Genomic DNA, 22,538 nt, shown 5'->3' on the forward strand with positions numbered 1-22,538 from the left:
AATTCAGTAATTTTTTAAATATAAAAGTAAATGTTTAAATTATATCATTTTTTCCATTTCAACTTTACAACGTTATCATTTTAAGTATCTTATGGTAAATATTGTTAAAAATCACATTAAGTGACATGTGTCGTATTTTGATAATTTCAAAATTTTTATTTTTAAAAAAATTAAAAATAAATTATTGTATTTCAAAAAATATATTTAAAAAAATAAAAAAAATTCCTCCCACCCCATCCTCCCTCTCCCTAATTTCCAATGCCTGACGTTAAATCTACCAGCATCGTTCATTGTTGGAAAAACATAGGGTTAGATATTTAGGTGTTTGGGATGACGTTAAATCAATGATCTTTGAAATGGAAGGAAACTATTCTCGACACTATTGGCGGCGGCGTTGGTCTCTGTCCAGCCGTTGATCTTTTTTATTCTTTTTAGTTTTTTTTTTGGTATTCTCAAGTCTTACTGTTTATAAGTAAAAGTAGTTTCCCGTAAGAAATAAGCTCGTCAGTTTCTAGTTATGTTTTGACAGACACAGTTGCAGAGCAAAAAAATCCATGATTCATTAGGACCATCATCAGAGGGCCACACATATGATAAGATGAAAGACCACACTGCAAGGAGTTGTATATTGTTTTGTTTGTTGAATTATTATTTTAGTGGAAGTAGTATTTTCCAACATTTTAAATATCTTTGTAGATGTAAGAATTGTCGACGAGGAATAACATGCATATCTTCATTCTCTTTCCACCCATCTTTTTACAGCGACCTGAAATTTCTACAGAAACACTTGTCATATCATTGTCGAAGTCACTGCAACTCAATCTTCATTCAGAGTTATATACAGGGAAAAGAAAAGCAAGTTTGCAAATCACAAAATCCGAAGCTCGTGTATCTCCTGTATCGTTCTAACGGCTTCTTTAATGCCTATTCGCTCCTCGAGACTAGTATTAGTGCAAAGTGCGCCTACACGAAGGAGTTTCTCCATGCTACAGATTGAATTCCGGCAGCCCTCGATCTTTGTATCAAGCAATTCAGCCCGTCTCCCTTCTGAAAATGCCGACGCCACCCATTGGACGATATCAGTCACTCCATTTCCATCGTAAACAGATCGTGAAGGGCGTTCCCCTGTAAGCATCTCAATAATGATGATTCCCAGGCAATATACATCACTTTTAGGGGACACTCTTTGCTTTTGTATGGCTTCCGTGGTTTTGTAAGCAAACAAGCCTTCTAAACCTTCAGCGTTTAGTAATGGGTGAAATCCATAGTCGGAGAGAAATGGATTATAATCAGGACCGAGTAGAACATTGCTTGATTTGAGATTTCCGTGAGGCACGTCTCGTAAAGCAAATTCGTTGTGAAGATACTCGAGTCCCTTCGGTATTCCTCGCACAATCTTCACTCGGGTCGGCCAATCAAGTCCACCTCCAGATTCGCCATCGCCTGGAGGATTTCAAGGTTTTATTAGAATCAATGGATGGAATTGTGGTTAAGAAACAAAGGTAAAAGTTATAATTTCGTACCATGCAAATGGTAAAGCAAACTACTGTTACGAAGATACTGGTAGACGAAGAGTTTTTCTTCTTTACGGTAATGGTAAGCTAAAGGTGTCAAAACATTGGGGTGTCTTAGCGTTCCGAGCTTTTTAACCTCAGAATCAAACGCATCGCTCCCTAATGCATTCATTTGGTGCACCCTTTTCACCGTCACCTCCACTCCATTAGCCATCCTTACCTTATAAGAAGACCCCAATGGTCCGTTTCCGAGCACTTCTGCGGATGCTTTCATCAAATCATTCAATCCGAAAACACCCTTTTCATCGTTCACGGTGACTAGTTCTGCTACACTGGCCTTTCCGTGATTAGAAACTCTACTTGTCGATACTCGATTTTTCATCCCGTTATTATTATTATTATTATCATTATTATTATTATTTATTAATATTAATATTACTTTTGTAGGCCATGCAAGCAGCCAATCATCATTTTCTTACGTGAGATATTCATACACAGGATTGGTGAAATATCATTTTCTTACATCTAGGGGTGGACCATACATGAATATGGCTTTTGCATTATGTCCAAGTGGATTTTCCTTTTCCCATAAGTCAAAAAAAAAAAATGACAGATTTGGCACCACCACTGAAAACTACATGCCACACCATCCATGCTTCCTTATCTTCCATCAAAAGTCAGCAAAACATGCACCAAATCAGCCACCCAAGTCAAAAATATTCGACAAACCTTTACCTAAACTTTGAAATAAAAATAAATCCCAGAAATTATGGGATTAAAACATACATGCTTCAGCACTAATCCAAGGAAGAAGGAAAAAGATGGATTCGAAGCAACCATAAATACGAGGGAGAGTGCAAGAAAAAAGGGGGAGGGGAGAAACAAATTGTAATAGGGAGGAGGCCATTCGAACCACCAGAGGCAAGCAAAACAAAGGGGAAACAATTGTAACCGAAAGATAGGAGGCTTACACATTGTAAATCAATGCAAGAAAATGATAGTGTAATCCACCATTCAAGAACAAGATAAAACAATAGAAATACAAGAATTTTTGAGGTATTCTAATTGGGTTTTCTTTTTATTTCTAACTCTTATTTGTTTGTTTGTATCGTTTTGTAAAAAAAAACAAAATAAAGAGAAGGTTGCTTACCTGAGCCATACGTAGTAGGGGTTGGGGTTCAAGTATAAAGAGTTGTTCGGGAGAACTTGCACTGGGGTTATGGGGTTTAATTTTTTTGATAGGGATTTAAAAATAAAAGAGTAAGAATGAAAGAAAGAAAATACAAGAAAAAAATTGAGAGCAAGAGTGAAGGGAACGGTGCAAGCAAAAATAAAAAAAGGTTTTAATTGGGTTAGTGATATAATAATAATTGTTTGGTATTTTAGTACAAAAATATGTAGGTTAATTAAACCCACGTGGGAGCCATTTCATCTAGGTATGGGGTGTAGTAATATGATAATAATTATTTAGTATTTTAGTGCTAAAATTGGTGGGTAAATCAAACCCACGTGGGTGGCCATTCCATCTAGGTATGGGGTATTGTGTTTCTACATAAAAGTTTATTAATGTAAGGCCTCATTCCATTTTTCTTTTCTTTCTATTTTTGTCTCTATGTTTTATGCATGTTGTATTTTAGTCTTAAGCTAAGTTATTTCAAATGTTTTGTTTTTTTTAATACTTAACCTAAATTTTTGTTAATTTATATTTTAGTCCAGCATATAGTTGTGGGTTTATTTCGACTTTAGTGCATTAAATGTGATTATTTGTGTTCTATGACTTATTTTTGTTTAATTTATGATCTTAGCCTTAGAGTTATGTGTTTATTCATATCAATCATTATGTCGTTTTTTTTATGATAATATGTAAATAATATCATTAATGTACAGAGTTTGGTGTTTTGATTAAATAGGTTTCACATAAATATTATTAAATTATATTTATTTTAAGTATATTTTTCACAATTAGTATTAATTAATTTGTTACGAATATATGTTATAAGTTTTACTTTCATTTAATTTTTTTAAAGTTAATTAATACCATGAATATTATTAGAATATATGTTTTTTCATTAAACCCGAAACTTCATTGGTGTTAATCTTGTTAATTTTTTTTTGTATTTATAGTTGCTTTGACATGTTTGTATCGTTTTATTAATTAGCATACTGTTGTATTTTGCATGATAGCCTCATGTACATAACTTGACATAATTACATAAATTGACTAAGGGTAATATTCGAGCATTTTAATATTGTCGTAAAGTGACTGTCTTAACGTATAAGAAAGTTACTTTCGATAATTTTAAAATGAAAGTCTATCCTATAAGTGACACCAATTAAAACATATTCATTTTTAAAATTTGGGGACTGAGGAAAAGATCGTATTCTTTTAATTAAATTCATCGAGAAAAGACAGTTAGATCGAATCTATGGTCTCGTCTCGAGATATTTAATTAATTGAATACCCTTATTCTCATTAAATATTGGTAAATAAATAATTAATCAATTGCTTGATAGTTTTTTTTTTACTTTTGCATGTGTTTTTAAAAGGTTTTCAAAATAACAATGTTCGATCATAAATAATTAAATATTATTATTTTATCTCTAAAAATTATTTTGGGTGTTATTATTTTTGAAATTTAGAATGAAATTTTAATATTTTTTATTTCGATTGGAGTAAGAATCGATTGCTTCAAGGTATGATAGATCATTTCTTCTCGATAGGAAATAATTAAATATTATTATTCTTTCATCCAAAATTTTGAAAAATATTATTTTAGGGGATCATAAATCAAATTAATTTTGAACTTATACATTTTATTACAAAAACAATTAATTAATCGACTAGGTACCGATTTAGGGCATTGTGGGGGTGCTAATTCTTCCCCATGTGTAACAGACTCCCGAACTCATTTTCTGGTAACACGGACCTAAATTTGTTGTTTTAATTAAAATTAATTTTTATTTAAAATGACAAAATATTTTTGGGTGCTCAATCACACCTTAATCAAATATTGGTGGCGACTCCTCGAACCGTATTTTTATTATAAAGGAATTTCCAAATTTTCGAAACGAGAGGTTTTTTAATCACATTTATTTTTAATTTAAATTTAATCTGAAGAGAATAATTAAAAATTGGTGTGGTTTCCAAAATCTCACCCGGAAAAAAACTGTTTCGACAGCTTGGCGACTCCACTGGGGACTTTTTTAGAGAGTCAGGCCAATAATTGATTAATTAATTGTCTTTGCAAATAAAAAATACAAGTTCGTTCTAATTTGGTTTTTGATCACTTGTTTTGTTTTAAATAAGTTTTGTTTGCTTTTTGACTCTTAATTTGCTTAACCACTAAATAGTTGTACTGATCTGTTTGCTAATGTTGTCAGATTAAATAATTGTTCAGGGTCTTGAGTTTTATGTTTAGTGTTGTTTGCTTTGTTTCGCTTTTCCTCACACAGTGCACAACTACATTCGCATAACATGAGTTAAAACCCCGCTCCGTCCTATTTAAGTAGGAGAAAGTAACTAATCCCTCGTGTGGTTTTCACCTCCGTGCGGGATAGTGAAATGCTCCTTGGGCTCACGCCTTATGATCCTCGTGAGGTTTTCACCTCCGCAATGACATAAGGAAGTGTGTCCCCTCAAATTGAACTCAATCCGAAAGCTTGTGATGGGCCAGGATTGAGGGTTCGGTAGCCCAAGGGGGCACCGGCAAAGGACAATTCGAGGACCCTTTACTTTAGAACCGAACCCAGCATATAGTGAACATAGAGCCCAAATTTAGGTCGAGCCTGACTTGAAACTTAGTAGTCCCGTGAGGAGGGTACACAAGGAAAAGTTTTTGAGTCATTTATTTTCACTTTTTGAATAAATGTATGCGAACTAGAAATCAGGCGGTTAGGATTATTTTCCTGAACAAACATGTGAATTAGATATCATGCGGTTAGGATTTTTGTGAATAACAAAAGCATATGGGTAGAAATCATGACTGGGTAGGATCTACTAAAGCATGATTGGGTAGCTAACATGTAGGGTAGGTTTTATCGATAAATTGATTTATGTTTAGTCAATTCATTTATGATTACTGACCGATTTTCTTTCTTTTTGTTTACTTTATCCTCATCTTGCATTGCACTATTCATTTCATTGGTGTTGATCCATGACCGATGTCCATATAGAAGACTAGTATTATGGAACGAATGATTCAAAAAGTAGAGGACAATGTAGACGTCTTGATATGGTCCGAGCAGTCTCAACTAACAAATGGAGACAGTTTATCACCAGGGTATATATCAGAGCTGAGAGGGTATACTCACATCAATGTTTGTCAGAATGATCTGAACGAACTGAAAGAGATTTGGGGAAGATGGGAAGTGTCCGATAAGCAATTGTTCTATCAACTCCATGGTGACATTTCATATCTCCTTGATATCCCGATTGATCGGAATTTGTTTAGAGCTCTAGCTCAGTTTTGGAATCCCGCTTATAGCTGTTTTACATTTGGCCGAGTAGACATGACACTTACTATAGAGGAGTATTGTGCCTTGATTCGCTGTCCGAGGTTCCAAGTAGACAAAGTATACACCAAACCCCCAAATACTCCTTCATTTAAGAAGAAACTTATTCTGATGACTGGCATGAGTGAAGAATGGGTTATGAGAGGCATAAAAAAGAAAGGAGACCGCGAATACGTTACTTGGACCCTTATGAGAGATTTGATTGATTGTCATCCTGATCGAAGAAAAAAGATTGACTTCTTTGCTCTAGGTATCTATGGATTGGTTATTTTCCCGAGAGTTCTCGGGCATATTGATGTATCAGTGGTAGACCTGTTCGAAAGATTGGATAGACATGTGGATCCTATTCCAGCTATTCTGGCAGAAACATTTCGTTCCCTGAGCTCTTGCCGAAGAGAAGGGGAAGGACGATTCATAGGTTGTGCACCATTGTTGTTAACCTGGATCCTTAGTCATTTCAAACACGTCGAGAGAGCACCTGGTCGGGTCTTCTTAAATGGTTTTTCACCGTTGAAGGATTTTATTTCTCGGCAGTGGCCTGGGGGTTTTACTGAGGAAAAGTGGATGATCATTTTCAAAAGTATCCGAGACAGTGACATATTATGGCGTACCTCATGGAATGTCTCATCTGACATATTGTATCGATGTGGAGATAGAGATTGGGTTCCATTACATGGTATATGGGGATCTGTAGGGTATGCCCCATTATTGGTTTCCCGACAATTTGGGTCGAGACAGTTTATTCCGGCAACAAGGGAGTTATCTAAGTCTGAGTTTGCATTCAGGGGAGAACTGTATAAGAATAAAGTTAAAGGGATCACTGATGCTTGGAGACACACCCATCGGGTAAATCTCTTTACTTTTGAGTCAAGGCTATCTCGAGGATACGAGGAGTGGAGAAGAAACCGAGTTAATGATAATATTCCAATAGGCAATCAAGAGAATATCCAATCTATGGAAGAACACCTCAGGGTGATCCCGTCTCCGCTCGAGCAAGCCAGGCTTGATTTTGAGACAGAAATGAAATAATGGAGAGTAACTTTGCAAAAGCTAGAAGATGAAGTGTATCAGAAAGGGCTGGAGACTGACATCCAAAAGTGTCGGGCTGATCGGATAGAAAAAGTGGAGAATCAACTTAGATTGGATTTCAATGACCTCCATTTATCACACCAGCGAATGATCAAAGATTAGGCATCTGCTAGCTCTTGTAAGTCTTCTACTGAATGGAGGTAAGAAGTGGCATGACTGAAAAGAGAAGTTGGGGAAAGCAGTGAAGAACTCAAACGGAGTAGACATCAGGCCAAATTACTCTTGAGAGATAAAAATGCCCTTGAACAACAATTGTAAGAGAATCAGACCCATAATGAGAAATTAAAGAATAGGGTCTTGAGCTTAGAGACTGTTTTGCAACGATATCGAAGTCGAGAAAGTAGTTCACATGCTAAAGTGAAAAGATTGACGAAGCGTGCGAATAAACTCGAGGCCTTAGTTCAAGATTTGCAAAGAAGAGCAAATGAACTTCCATTGGTCCCTTATGAAGGAGTTATGCAATGGCGCTATCGTTAGGAGCAGGCTCAGCGGAGAGTTAAGCAAAGGGAGGATCTCATTGCAAGATACCTACAGCAAGCTCAAGGAGTGGCTCAACACTTGGTTGATCTGTCACAGGAAGCTGATAATGTGATTGAAGAACTGGATCCAGAGGCAGAAGAAAACCAGAAGATAGTGGAATTACTGGGACATATCCAACAATTAGGAGAGATAGCTCTATTGTATCTGTGATCTGTTTAATCCTTGTAATTGAGCTTCGTTTCCTATATAAAAAGTTGTTCTAAGGAATCATCCCAGAATCAACACATTGTATTGCATTAATCTTGCATCTACATTGTATTTCCTTTTATGAATAACATTCTAATCACATTTTTCACACCTCATTAATAAAATATCATGATTAATAAAAAATATTGTGGCAGAATACTGGACACTTATAAGCATACATACAACACGCGAAAAAAGGCAATGAATGATAGAATTGTCAATATAGAGAAGGTTCAAGCTGAAATGCAAGAGAATTTAAAGAAAACGCAAGAGGAAATGCACGAACAGATAATGAAGGCTCAAAATGACATGATGGCAAAGTTGGTTAGTTTGCTACAGGGAAATAGTGTAGTCCAAGGAGAGGCTCCAGTTATCGGTCCTGCTGCTGAGGAACCTTTATATCCCCCTGGCTTCACACCACCGTATATACACACACAACAAGCCACGACCATCTAACCGAAAAAAATACAAGTAAACCTACCTGGTTCTTCCACGAACCCACAACCAATTGAAGATGTCCCTGATTTGGATGAGGAAGACAAAAAAGAACATGATAAGGAGATTAAGAAAGAATGGGAACAAATGAAGCATGAATTCCGAGCTATGAAAGAAGATGCTAGCTTATATGGAATTGACGCCAGAGAACTAAGTCTGGTCCCTGATTTAGTGTTACCACCGAAGTTCAAAGTTCCAGACTTCGAGAAATTTGATGGCACCAGTTGTCCTTCTGCACACATTACCATGTTTTGCAGAAAAATGACAGGCTATGTGGGAAACGATCAGTTATTAATTCATTGTTTTCAAGAGATCCTGGCAGGCTCAGCAATCCGTTGGTACAATCAGCTAAGCCGAGCTCAGATTAAATCCTGGAAGGATTTGGCTAAGGCTTTTCTAGAGCAATATAAGCACGTAAAAGATGTGAGGCCGAATCGAATTCTGTTGCAGAGTATGGAAAAAAGATCCAATGAGAGTTTCAGGCAATATGCCCAAAGGTGGAGAGATGTGGCTGTATAAGTTCATCTACCATTAGAAGAGGAAGAAACCAATATGTTTTTTATAAATACTCTGAGGGCCCCGTTCTTTGGACATCTCATTGGAAATTCGTCCAAGAATTTTGCTGACATAGTTAATACATGAGAAATGATCGAGATGGCGATCAAAAGCGAGAAGCTAGACGGGGGAGAATCTAGCCGAAAGCCTCCAGTGAGAAGAAAAGATAATGAGGTCAGTAATGTGAAGAAATATGATTCTAATAATATTACAGTATCTCGACCACCGGCCACTGCGTCGTCAGCATTAAATCCTGTCCAGCAAGGAGTAAAAGAACCAAGACAGGAAAGAGAAAGGGTTCAATTTAACCCTATCCCCATGACCTATAAAGAATTATTCCAGATCTTGTATGACAAACATGTGGTGTCACCTTACCACACTTCTCCAATACAACCTCTTTACCCAAAATGGTTTGACATCAATGCTCAATGTGAGTATCATGCGGGTGCATCGGGGCATTCAATTGAAAATTGTCTGGCCTTTAAAAAGTTGGTGCAGAGATTAAGACAAAGAAATATCATCAATTTCGGTGATAGTGAGCAGCCGAATATGGCTCAGAACCCATTGCCGAACCATGCAGGGACATGGGTTAATGTTGTTATTGAAGAAAGAGTGAACAAAGTCATAACCAAAGTCAATGAAGTGAAATCACCCATGCATTGGGTATGGGGGCAAATGGTCAAAATAGGTTGGTTGACCTTTAATGTTAACGGGAATAAGCATGCTTGCCCCTACCACCGTTGTGAGGATCATGTCATTCAAAACTGTGATGAGTTTAAGGCTTTGGTTCAAAGGCTGATGGATAGTAAAGACATGGAATTTTACCATGAAGCTATGGAGGAGGAAGAGGTAGAGATTTGTGCTTCCGAGGGTACATCCAAAGGAGTCTACAATTCCAACTGCCCTCTGGTTATTATGCCGAAAGCCCGTACAGTAGAGAATATAACCCCAAAAGTGATGATCATACCCCCGTCGTCCTTTCCCTATAAAGATAGCAAACAGGTCCCCTGGAGGTACGAGTGCCATCTAGGTGATGATGGTGTTTCAAAGGGTGCCAAGAAAGAGGTGAATGAGGTAGGCCACTTCACCAGAAGTGGGAGGTGTTATTCTCCTAATCCGACCAATGAACCTGATAAAATAGCAACCCCGGATAAAGGAAAAAAGGTCGAGATACAGCTGAAAGATGATGAGCCAACAATTAATGAGCCTGTAACTGAGAACGAAGCTGTGGAGTTTTTAAAATTTTTGAAGCATATCGAGTACAACATCGTCGAGCAACTACACAAGTTGCTATCTCGCATCTCAATCCTGGCTCTACTATTAAGCTCTGAGGCACATCGAAATGCCTTGATGAAAGTCTTGAATCAGACCTTTGTGCCAAAAGATATGCCAGTAGAAAAGATAGACCGGTTGGTTGCAAATATTCAAGCAGACAATTTCATCTCTTTCTCTGATGATGAAATCCCGTCCGGAATGATGGGCAATCCTAAAGCCCTGCACATTACCATAAGGTGCAAGGAACATGTGTTATCGCGAGTACTAATCGACAATGGCTCTGCCCTAAATGTGATGCCATTAGTGACATTGAAAAAAATGCCGGTTGATAGTACATACATGAGAAATTGCCAAAGCATCGTTTGAGCTTTTGACGGAACAAAGAAGGAGGTGCTGGGGAAGATCGATATTCCTTTAACCATTGGCCCATCAACCTATGAGGTCGAATTCCTTGTAATGGATATAATCCCTTCCTATAACTGCTTGTTAGGAAGGCCTTGGATCCATCAGGCAGGAGTTGTGCCATCCACTTTGCATCAGAAACTCAAATTTGTAATTGAGGGGAGACTGGTATGCCTTAATGCTGAGGAAGATATCATTGCTTCCATATCTACTACCGCTCCATATGTCGAAATAGATGAAGATGCGGTCGAGTGCTCTTTCAGAGCCTTGGAATTCATTAATGCCACCTTTGTTGCCGAAAGAAAGAAAATTCCGAAGCCTAGGCTATCCAATTGTACCAAAATGGAACTGAAAATGACTATGGGAAGAGGAGCCAAGGTTGGAAGAGGGCTGGGAAGCCGCCTACAAGGAAATATTAGTCCAGTTTTTCCTGGTATTAAGCGAGACCGTTTTGGTCTGGGATATCACCCGACCTTAAAGGAAAAGTTAAAAAATGTTCAAAAGAGCCAGGAAAGGAGGAAAGCCAGGTTAGTCGGGAAAGATATTAAGTGGGAACCCATGAATTTCCCATTGTTGCGTGACATCTTCATATCTGGGGGTCATATGTTTCAGGGGAGTCGATCATCAAAAGAGTCTGTTATTGAAAATACCCTAAAAGATTTGGGCATAAATGTGATATCAGAGGAAGGAATCGAAGACGGAAGGGCTATGGGCATCTATCCCGCACCACCAGGCTTTGTGCTAAACAATTGGACTGCAGAAGAATTACCTGTAGTTTACAAAACTATTTCAGAGTAATGCACAAAAATTTTCCTTATTGTTTAAACCCTGAGGCAATAGGTGATCTCTTGTAAGGGGTTAATCTATCTGTTTTTTTTAAATAAATGATGCATTCCTCTTAATTCACGAAATGACAAATATCATCATTTCCATTCTTTTATTTATTTATTTATTTATTTCTTTTTTTATTATTTCATTCTATTTTGATATGGGATAGATTCTCCTGTATTTGTATATGTATATATCATCTCGTTCGTTATTCTTTCAGGACCTCCGATATCTATAGTATGAATGCTGATGAGTCTGACCTGAAGATAGATTTCGAGTTGCCCATATGTTAAGGGGAAATTGAAGGTTATGATAGTGATGAGGGAAGCCACTTATCTTCTGAACTACTAAAAATGGTAGAAAGAGAAGATAAACAAATTCTGCCTCATGAAGAGCCCATTGAGATCTTGAACCTAGGATCAGAGGAGGATAAAAAGGAGATAAAGATTGGCACCATCATATCTGCTGAGGGACGACAAAATCTGATTCAGCTGCTTCGAGAGTACAGAGATGTGTTCGCTTGGTCGTATGAGGACATGTCAGGGTTAGATACTGAATTAGTGGTACATAAATTGCCAATAAAGCCTGAATGTAAACCGGTACAACAAAAGCTCAGAAGGATGCGACCCGAAATGTTACTTAAAATTAAATAAGAAGTAAAGAAACAATTTGATGCTGGGTTCCTAAAAGTAGCCAAGTATCCGGAATAGGTAGCGAATGTTGTTCCAGTACCAAAAAAAGATGGAAAAGTTCGTATGTGCGTCGACTACAGAGATCTTAATCGGGCCAGTCCAAAAGATAATTTCCCTCTGCCACACATAGACACCCTGGTGGACAATACAGCTGGAAACTTTCTATTTTCATTTATGGATGGGTTTTCAGGTTACAATCAAATAAAGATGCATCCAGATGATATGAAAAAAACTACGTTTGTCACCATGTGGGGTACGTTCTGTTACAAGGTGATGTCGTTCGGACTAAAGAATGCAGGGGTAACCTATCAAAGGGCCATGGTAACACTATTCCACGACATGATGCACAAGGAAATAGAGGTCTATGTGATTGATATGATTGTTAAAGCTAAAACGGAGGAAGAACACATCGAGAATCTGAGGAAACTCTTCAAAAGATTAAGGAGCTGCCAGTTAAAACTCAATCCAAGCAAGTGTACCTTTGGGGTAACATCGGGAAAACTCTTGGAGTTTGTAGTAAGCAAAAAAGGGATTGAAGTAGATCCTGACAAGGTCAAAGCTATTCAGGATTTACCACCCCCACAAACACAAAAAGAAGTTCGAGGATTTCTGGGAAGATTAAACTACATTGCCCGATTTATTTCGCAATTAACTGAGAAGTGCGATCCCATTTTTTGCCTTCTCCGTAAAAATAACCCAGGGGTATAAAATGATGATTGCCAGGGAGCTTTTGAAGCAATAAAAGGATATTTTTCGAATGCTCTAGTATTAATGCCACCAATATCCGACAAACCATTAAACCTCTACTTATTAATCTTTGAGAATTCAATGGGGTGCGTATTAGGGCAGCATGATCAAACTGAGAAAAGAGAAATAGCAATTTATTACCTCAGTAAAAAGTTTACTGATTGCGAGACAAGGTACTCACCAATAAAAAAGTTGTGTTGTACTTTAGTTTGGACTACCCGAAGGCTCAGACATTATATGTTGTATCACTCTACTTGGCTCATATATAAACTTGATCCTCTGAAATATCTAATAGATGTACCTGCTTTATCTGGAAGATTTGCTCGTTGGCAAATCTTATTGTCGGAATTTGATATCCAATATGTAAGCCAAAAAGCAGTTAAAGGAAGTGTTGTGGCCGATTTCATTGCAAGTAGGGTTTCTGAATAGTATGAACCACTGAACTTCGATTTTCCAGACGAAGATTTAATGGTTATTTCAACAGAGAATGCAATTTCCTTTACTAATGAACAATGGAAGATGAATTTTGATGGTGCCTCCAATGCTTTAGGGTACGGGATTGGGGCAATTCTCATCTCACATTGTGGAAAACACTATCCTTTCACCAGCCGATTGAATTTTGATTGCACAAATAACATGGCCGAATATGAAGCATGTATTATGGGTCTGAAAGCTGCCATTGAGCGTAAAGTGAAAATACTCGAAGTATACGGAGATTCAGCCCTGGTAATTTATCAACTCAGAGGTGAATGGGAAACAAAAGATACGAAGTTGGTGGAATACCGGAAGTTGGTCTTAGAGCTCATTAAAGAATTCGAGAGGGTGATATTTCATTATCTCCCCAGAGAAGAGAATCAAATGGCGGATGCTCTGGCCACTTTGGCAGCAGCTTTCAAAGTCAATGAATATTCAAGCATGATGCCTATTACGATGGAAGCTTACGGGTATCCAGCCCATTGCTATAGAATAGAAGAGGAAGAGGATGGAAATCCCTGGTATTACGATATCCTGCAATATATTAAAAATCAAAGCTACCCTAAGCATGCCATTGAGAATGACAAAAGAACTATTCGAAGAATGGCGGCAGGATATGTGCTTGATGGTGAGGTCTTGTACAAGAAAAGTCATGATCAAGTCTTGTTACGGTGTGTGGATGCCAAAGAAGCCAGAACAATCATTGAAGAGGTGCATGAAGGAGTATGTGGTACCCATGCTAATGGACATGTAATGGTTAAACAAATAATGAGATTTGGATATTATTGGTCAACTCTGGAAACTGATTGTATCAATTTCTCTAGAAAATGTCACAAATGCCAGATTTATGGAGATAAGCTCCACACCCTTCCTCATCCATTACATGTAATGAATGCTCCGTGGCCATTCTCTATGTGGGGCATGGATGTCATTGGGCAAATTTCACCCAAAGCTTCTAATGGCCATCGTTTCATATTTGTGGTAATAGACTATTTCACTAAGTGGGTAGAAGCGGCATCCTATGCAAATGTCACTCAGTCAACAGTTTGCAAGTTCTTGAAGAGAGAAATTATTTGTTGGTATGGGCTACCAGAAAGGATTGTCACTGACAATGCCTTGAATTTAAATAATAAGATGATGGAGTCAGTATGTAAACAATTCCAAATTAAACATCATAATTCCACCACTTATCGCCCAAAGATGAATGGAGCGGTAGAGGCAGCCAATAAGAACATCAAGAGGCTCATACAAAAAATGACTGAGACTTATAGAGATTGGCATGAGAAGTTACCATTCGCTCTGTTTGCCTATCGAACTTCAGTGAGGAAGTCTACTGGGGCAACTCCATTTTCTTTAGTTTATGGTATGGAGGATGTGTTACCCATCGAGGTTGAGATTTCGTCACTACGAGTGCTGTCAGAGGTTAAGTTAGATGAAGCAGAATGGGTGCAAGCTAGGTATGATCAATTGAACCTGATTGAGGAAAAAAGATTAAAAGCTATCTGTCATGGGCAAATGTACCAGAGACATATGATAAGGGCACATAATAAAAAGGTTTATCCATGAGAGTTTCAAGAAGGAGACTTGGTGCTAAGAAAGATTTTGTCAATTCAGAAAGACTTTCGAGGAAAATGGATGCCAAATTGGGAAGGACCTTATGTGGTAAAGAAGGCCTTTTCTGGAGGAGCTTTGATCCTCACCGAGATGGATGGACCAGAGTTATCTAACCCTGTGAATACTGATGCAGTCAAGAAGTATTTTGCCTGAAAAAATGAATGGAAAAATGAATAGAAAAAAATAAAAAAAAAAGAAAGAAAAAATGAGGAAAAAGGAAAAGAAAAATAAAAGAAGGGTTCAAGATAAAAACCTGTAAAGGGCGTCTTGAAACCAGAAAAGGTCTCATGTTGAAAACCCGTAAAGGTTGGCTTGAGAATGGTGTAAATTCAGAATTCGTGCATGGTGGAGGTTTTGAATTAGTTTTGAAAGCTTGATATGATAGTCATGGGTTAGGGTTGGAAATTGAAAAGCTTGGATAACAAGAAAGTAAACGAGACTCAAACGCTGGCTTATGATATCCAACAGTAGGGAATTTGGCAGTACAGGGGGAACTTCACACCCTTACGCATTACCACAATCATCAAGATCCCCTTGACAGAAGCTACACTCAGGTCTTTTTACGGTGTGTCATTTCAAAAGCATTCGTATTATTGATGTCTGAGGACGCCTACTGTGTTTTTTATTATTCCAGTTAAAGTTTGCCATGTATTCATCCAAAAACTCTTTATTTATAAATAAAAAGATGTTTTTAACCACGTTGCAAGCATACTTATTGAAAATAAAAACATGTAGATTAACTCGGGAAACATGAGGTCATTGTGCATTATTGTACAAAAAGTTTTGGAAAATACAGATATTCTGAAGCCGAAAATGGTTTTAGCATAAGGCTTATGCAATGTCATACCACAAGAATTTAAAGCCTTGGGATATACTTGAATACTCAACAATGTGGGATAACCCAAGAGGTTTTGTCACTGATTAAATAGCGGGTCATGAGAAGCACATGGGTTCAAAGAGTAAAGAGAATCAGAGTCAAGCTCAACCAAAGAGTGTCTAATCAGGGTTATTGATTGAGATGGAATGTTGATTGATTTTTCTTGCCCAAATCAAACTGAAGGACAAGGCCGTTAACAAAATAAAATTCTCGTTTGAAAAGAAAATACCTTAAAAATAAATGCATCATTGCACACATTTTAGGCATAAACAGGACCATGACATAAAATGCATAATGATGTGTGTTTGCAGGTTCTCTTAAAAGGGAAAAAGATGTAAAGACCCAACATAGAAATAACCAATTCAAATTTTCATGTTTTGTCGTGGCAACACAAGCTTCCACAAGAAAAATCTTTTCAAAAAAAAAATTATCATCCCAAGACTTTCAGGTATGATATTTTTGAATCCTCAAACACATACTAACAAATGTTAATGTTTAATTTTCAGGTTCGGTCCCAATTCAATGGATCAACTTCTTCAAGATTTGATATTCCCTTCAGAGTAAGTGGAACAAGTCTGCTTCGATTCAATGGATCAACTTCTCCAAGATTTGATATTCCCTTCAAAGTAAGTGGAACAAGTCTGCTTCGATTCAATGGATCAACTTCTCCAAGATTTTATATTCCCTTCAAAGTAAGTGGAACAAGCCTACTTCGATTCAATGGATCAACTTCTCCAAGATTTGATATTCCCTTCAGAGTAAGTGGAACAAGTCTGCTTCGATTCAATGGATCAACTTCTCCAAGATTTGATATTCCCTTCAGAGTAAGTGGAACAAGTCTACTTCGATTCAATGGATCAACTTCTCCAAGATTTGACATTCCCTTCAGAGTAAGTGGAACAAGTCTGCTTCGATTCAATGGATCAACTTCTCCAAGATTTGATATTCCCTTCAGAGTAAGTGGAACAAGTCTACTTCGATTCAATGTATCAACTTCTCCAAGATTTGATATTCCCTTCAGAGTAAGTGGAACAAGTCTGCTTCGATTCAATGGATCAACTTCTCCAAGATTTGATATTCCCTTCAGAGTAAGTGGAACAAGTCTGCTTCGATTCAATGGACCAACTTCTCCAAGATTTGATATTCCCTTCAGAGTAAGTGGAATAAGTCTGCTTCGATTCAATGGATCAATTTCTCCAAGATTTGATATTCTATTCAGAGTAAGTGGAACAAGTCTTCTTTGATTCAATGAATCAACTTTCCAGATCTGATATTCCCTCAAAGGAAGTGGAATAGATCCATCTCTTTCAAGATTTGGTATTCCTTGAGTGACAGCGGAACAAGTCTACCTTGATTCAATGAATCAACTTTCCCAGATCTGATATTCCCTCAGAGGAAGTGGAACATATCCCTCTTTCAAGATTTGATATTCCCTGAATGACAGCGGAACAAGTCTACCTTGATTCAATAACTCAACTTTCCCAGATATGATATTCCCTCAGAGAAAGCGGAACACATCCCTCTCTTTCAAGATTTGATATTCCCTGAGCGACAGTGGAACAAGTCTACCCTGATTCATTGGATCAACTTTCCTAGATCTGATATATTCCCTCAGAAGAAGTGGAACAGATCAAATCTCTTTCAAGATTTGATATTTCATAAGTGATAATGGAACAAGTCTACCCTGATTCAATCTTCCCTGATGAACAATGGAGTGGATCAACATCCCCAGATCTGATAATCCCTGAATGACAACGAAACAGATCCTTTATCATATTTCAAACTATGAAGTTGACTGGACTAAAAATTGATTGTCTCTTCATCTTTGCCCTATTCTTGTTAACACAAGAATGGACAAAGAGGGGCAACTGTCGATACTCGATTTTTCATCCCGTTATTATTATTATTATTATCATTATTATTATTATTTATTAATATTAATATTACTTTTGTAGGCCATGCAAGCAGCCAATCATCATTTTCTTACATGAGATATTCATACACAGGATTGGTGAAATATCCTTTTCTTACATCTAGGGGTGGACCATACATGAATATGGCTTTTGCATTATGTCCAAGTGGATTTTCCTTTTCCCATAAGTAAAAAAAAATGACAGATTTGGCACCACCACTGAAAACTACATGCCACACCATCCATGCTTCCTTATCTTCCATCAAAAGTCAGCAAAACATGCACCAAATCAGCCACCCAAGTCAAAAATATTCGACAAACCTTTACCTAAACTTTGAAATAAAAATAAATCCCAGAAATTATGGGATTAAAACATACATGCTTCAGCACTAATCCAAGGAAGAATGAAAAAGATGGATTCGAAGCAACCATAAATACGAGGGAGAGTGCAAGAAAAAAGGGGGAGGGGAGAAACAAATTGTAAAAGGGAGGAGGCCATTCGAACCACCAGAGGCAAGCAAAACAAAGGGGAAACAATTGTAACCGAAAGATAGGAGGCTTACACATTGTATATCAATGCAAGAAAATGATAGTGTAATCCACCATTCAAGAACAAGATGAAACAATAGAAATACAAGAATTTTTGAGGTATTCTAATTGGGTTTTCTTTTTATTTCTAACTCTTATTTGTTTGTTTGTATCATTTTGTAAAAAAAACAAAATAAAGAGAAGGTCGCTTATCTGAGCCATACGTAGTAGGGGTTAGGGTTCAAGTATAAAGAGTTGTTCGGGAGACCTTGCACAGGGGTTATGGGTTTTAGTTTTTTTGATAGGGATTTAAAAATAAAAGAGTAAGAATGAAAGAAAGAAAATACAAGAAAAAAATTGAGAGCAAGAGTGAAGGGAACGGTGCAAGCAAAAATAAAAAGAGGTTTTAATTGGGTTAGTAATATAATAATAATTGTTTGGTATTTTAGTACAAAAATATGTAGGTTAATTAAACCCACGTGGGAGCCATTTCATCTAGGTATGGGGTGTAGTAATATGATAATAATTATTTAGTATTTTAGTGCTAAAATTGGTGGGTAAATCAAACCCACGTGGGTGGCCATTCCATCTAGGTATGGGGTATTGTCTTTCTACATAAAAGTTTATTAATGTAAGGCCTCATTCCATTTTTCTTTTCTTTATATTTTTGTCTCTATGTTTTATGCATGTTGTATTTTAGTCTTAAGCTAAGTTATTTCAAATGTTTTGTTTTTTTTAATACTTAACCTAAAATTTTGTTAATTTATATTTTAGTCCAGCATATAGTTGTGGGTTTATTTCGACTTTAGTGCATTAAATGTGATTATTTGTGTTCTATGACTTATTTTTGTTTAATTTATGATCTTAGCCTTAGAGTTATGTGTTTATTCATATCAATCATTATGTCGTTTTTTATGATAATATGTAAATAATATCATTAATGTACAGAGTTTGGTGTTTTGATTAAATAGGTTTCACATAAATATTATTAAATTATATTTATATTAAGTATATTTTTCACAATTAGTATTAATTAATTTGTTACGAATATATAATTATAAGTTTTACTTTCATTTAATTTTTTTAAAGTTAATTAATACCATGAATATTATTAGAATATATGTTTTTTCATTAAACCCGAAACTTCATTGGTGTTAATCTTGTTAATTTTTTTTTGTATTTATAGTTGCTTTGACATGTTTGTATCGTTTTATTAATTAGCATATTGTTGTATTTTGCATGATAGCCTCATGTACATAACTTGACATAATTACATAAATTGACTAAGGGTAATATTCGAGCATTTTAATATTGTCGTAAAGTGACTGTCTTAACGTATAATAAAGTTACTTTCGATAATTTTAAAATGAAAGTCTATCCTATAAGTGACACCAATTAAAACATATTCATTTTTAAAATTTGGGGACTGAGGGAAAGATCGTATTCTTTTAATTAAATTCATCGAGAAAAGACAGTTAGATCGAATCTATGGTCTCGTCTTGAGATATTTAATTAATTGAATACCCTTATTCTCATTAAATATTGGTAAATAAATAATTAATCAATTGCTTGATATTTTTTTTTACTTTTGCATGTGTTTTTAAAGGGTTTTCAAAATAATAATGTTCGATCATAAATAATTAAATATTATTATTTTATCTCTAAAAATTATTTTGGGTGTTATTATTTTTGAAATTTAGAATGAAATTTTAATATTTTTTTATTTCGATTGGAGTAAGAATCGATTGCTTCAAGGTATGATAGATCATTTCTTCTCGATAGGAAATAATTAAATATTATTATTCTTTCATCCAAAATTTTGAAAAATATTATTTTATGGGATCATAAATCAAATTAATTTTGAACTTATACATTTTATTACAAAGACAATTAATTAATCGACTAGGTACCGATTTAGGGCACTGTGGGGGTGTTAATCATTCCCCACGTGTAACAGACTCTCGAACTCATTTTCTGGTAACACGGACCTAAATTTGTTGTTTTAATTAAAATTAATTTTTATTTAAAATGACAAAACGTTTTTGGGTGTCCAATCACACCTTAATCAAAGATTGGTGGCGACTCCTCGAACCGTATTTTTATCATAAAGGAATTTCCAAATTTTCGAAACGAGAGGATTTTTTAATCACATTCATTTTTAATTTAAATTTAATCTGAAGAGAATAATTAAAAATTGGTGTGGTTTCCAAAATCTCACCCGGAAAAAAACCGTTTCGACACTACTGTCCGAGCATGCACTCTTTATGGTATCTTCTGTTTTAGCTACCACTGTTACCGGCAACTCAATGGCGTCGTTAGAGCTTCCTCTTCGTAGAACGTATGAAACCTTTTGCTTCTTGTTCCTCAATCGAATTGCAAACATTATAATCACCGATAATAGAATGATTCCTAACGTAGCCATTAATGCAGCAGTAGTCTTTTCATAAGTACTGTTTGGAGTTGACGGACACTGAACGCCAATCTGTTTTCCGCATAGAAATGGATTTGCCGCGAATGAACTTGCACTGAATTTCGAAAACTAGAAGGAATCTCGCCTTCGAGTTCGATTGTTTGATACATTGAAAGAGTTCAAAATGGGGCTATCAAAAGACGGAATACGTCCTCTAAATTGATTGAATTGGAGATGTAAGCCAACGAGATTAGACAAATGAGCTAATGAAACTGGAATTTCCCCAGTAAATTTGTTGTGCGATAACCGAACTCTCTTCAGAGATCCCATTTTCACAAAATACTCGGATGGAATCTCGCCCGAAAACTTATTCCTCGACGACGATAAAGTCTTCAACGCACCCAAACGATTGAGTTCGAGAATGGTGTCCGTGAAAGAATTGTTTTCGACACTGAAAGAACCCAAACCCTTCATCTGCACCAAGGCATCCAAATCAATAGTTCCCGACAAACCCATCCCTTCGAGACGCAAACCCGTGACAACGCCGCCCTCACAAACTAGTCCTCTCCATGGTCCTTGGGGACCATTGCAAGGGGTGATCCCGGCACCCAAGAATCAAGAGCTCCGTCATTGGTTAAAGATTTCTTGAGCTTCAACAAGGCCTCGGAATCTGATGCAGAAAATGCCGATGACAATAGTACAAAGAAAGTTGACGACAGAAAAAGGAGAAATCGCCCGAAAAGCCAAGCAATCGCCATTGCTGAGGCCACGAGATGGTTTCTGGCAATGTATTGATTGTTGTGCAAAATTTTGGTATCGGTTTGCGTTGTTGGTGTGTTACGTCCGTTTGTTATTGGCTTTGCGTTTTTGTTATTGTTGTTGTAATATTTCGTATTGGTTTGTGTATGCCTTTTTAAATACGGTATATTATTAGATAAATAAGGTTTAACACTGAATTTTGTTTTTCTTTTTAATCGATACTGTTAATTAAAAGAAATAAACGAGAATCTAACGTATGTTTTCAAATCAAATTTATTACTTGTTTTATTACAAAGAGGAAGTCCATTTGTGGCCCTTTCTAGGCTCGAACTAAGGACAGCGTGGTACGATCATAGTTAGACGTCACAATGTAATTTAGGGAAAATTCTAGAACGGAGGTCAAACATCGGTATTATTTTAGAGAGGCAAAACTTTCGACATAATATTCTGAAAGAAATTAATTTACGAGCTAATGCACTCCCAAGATTAATTGCTCAAACAGGGTGAAATCCACAGTGTTGGCCGTAGGTCGCCATGCACTCCGGGCGACCTGCCCTTGCTCAAACAGAGAGAATGAACGTGTTGCATGTCACATGCACGTCCCAACACATAGGTCGCCATGCCCTCTAGGCAACCTTGTAGGTCGCCATGCACTCCGGGCGACCTACCCTTGCTCGCTCGCTCGGATGCCCTCGCATAGCTCGCTCGGCCTCGGATTCCCTCGCATAGCTCGTTCGGATGGCCTCGGTCGGATGCTCTCGCATAGCTCGGTCGGATGACCTCAGATGCCCAGCGTGTTGGGATGTGCATGGCACATGCAATCTCTTGTAGCTCGCCGGGAAGACATGGCGACCTAGTAGGTCGCCCGGAAGGCATGGCGACCTACGACCAACACTGTGGATTTCACCTTATTTGAACAATTAATCTAGGGAGTGCATTATTTCGTGAATTAATTTTTTCCAGAACATTATCTCGAAAGTTTTGCCATTTTAGACATCAAATTTTGATTTTGATTGTAACTAAAATTTCATATTACTATTAATTTTTAATTAAAATAATTTTTATTATGTTCCATAGATTGAAAACAAAATAAATATAAATAAATTAAATATTATTTTTAGTGTTATAT

General features: G+C 36.7%; 1 pseudogene; it reads right to left on the minus strand.

Moving 5' to 3' along the window:
- Nucleotides 1–868: 868 nt before the first annotated feature.
- On the minus strand, nucleotides 869–21,408 carry LOC120133248 (annotated as a pseudogene).
- Nucleotides 21,409–22,538: the final 1,130 nt, after the last annotated feature.

The sequence above is a fragment of the Hibiscus syriacus genome, unplaced genomic scaffold (genome assembly GCF_006381635.1).
Source record: "Hibiscus syriacus cultivar Baekdansim isolate YM2019G1 unplaced genomic scaffold, ASM638163v2 tig00110578_pilon, whole genome shotgun sequence".
NCBI classification, from domain to species: Eukaryota; Viridiplantae; Streptophyta; class Magnoliopsida; order Malvales; family Malvaceae; genus Hibiscus; species Hibiscus syriacus.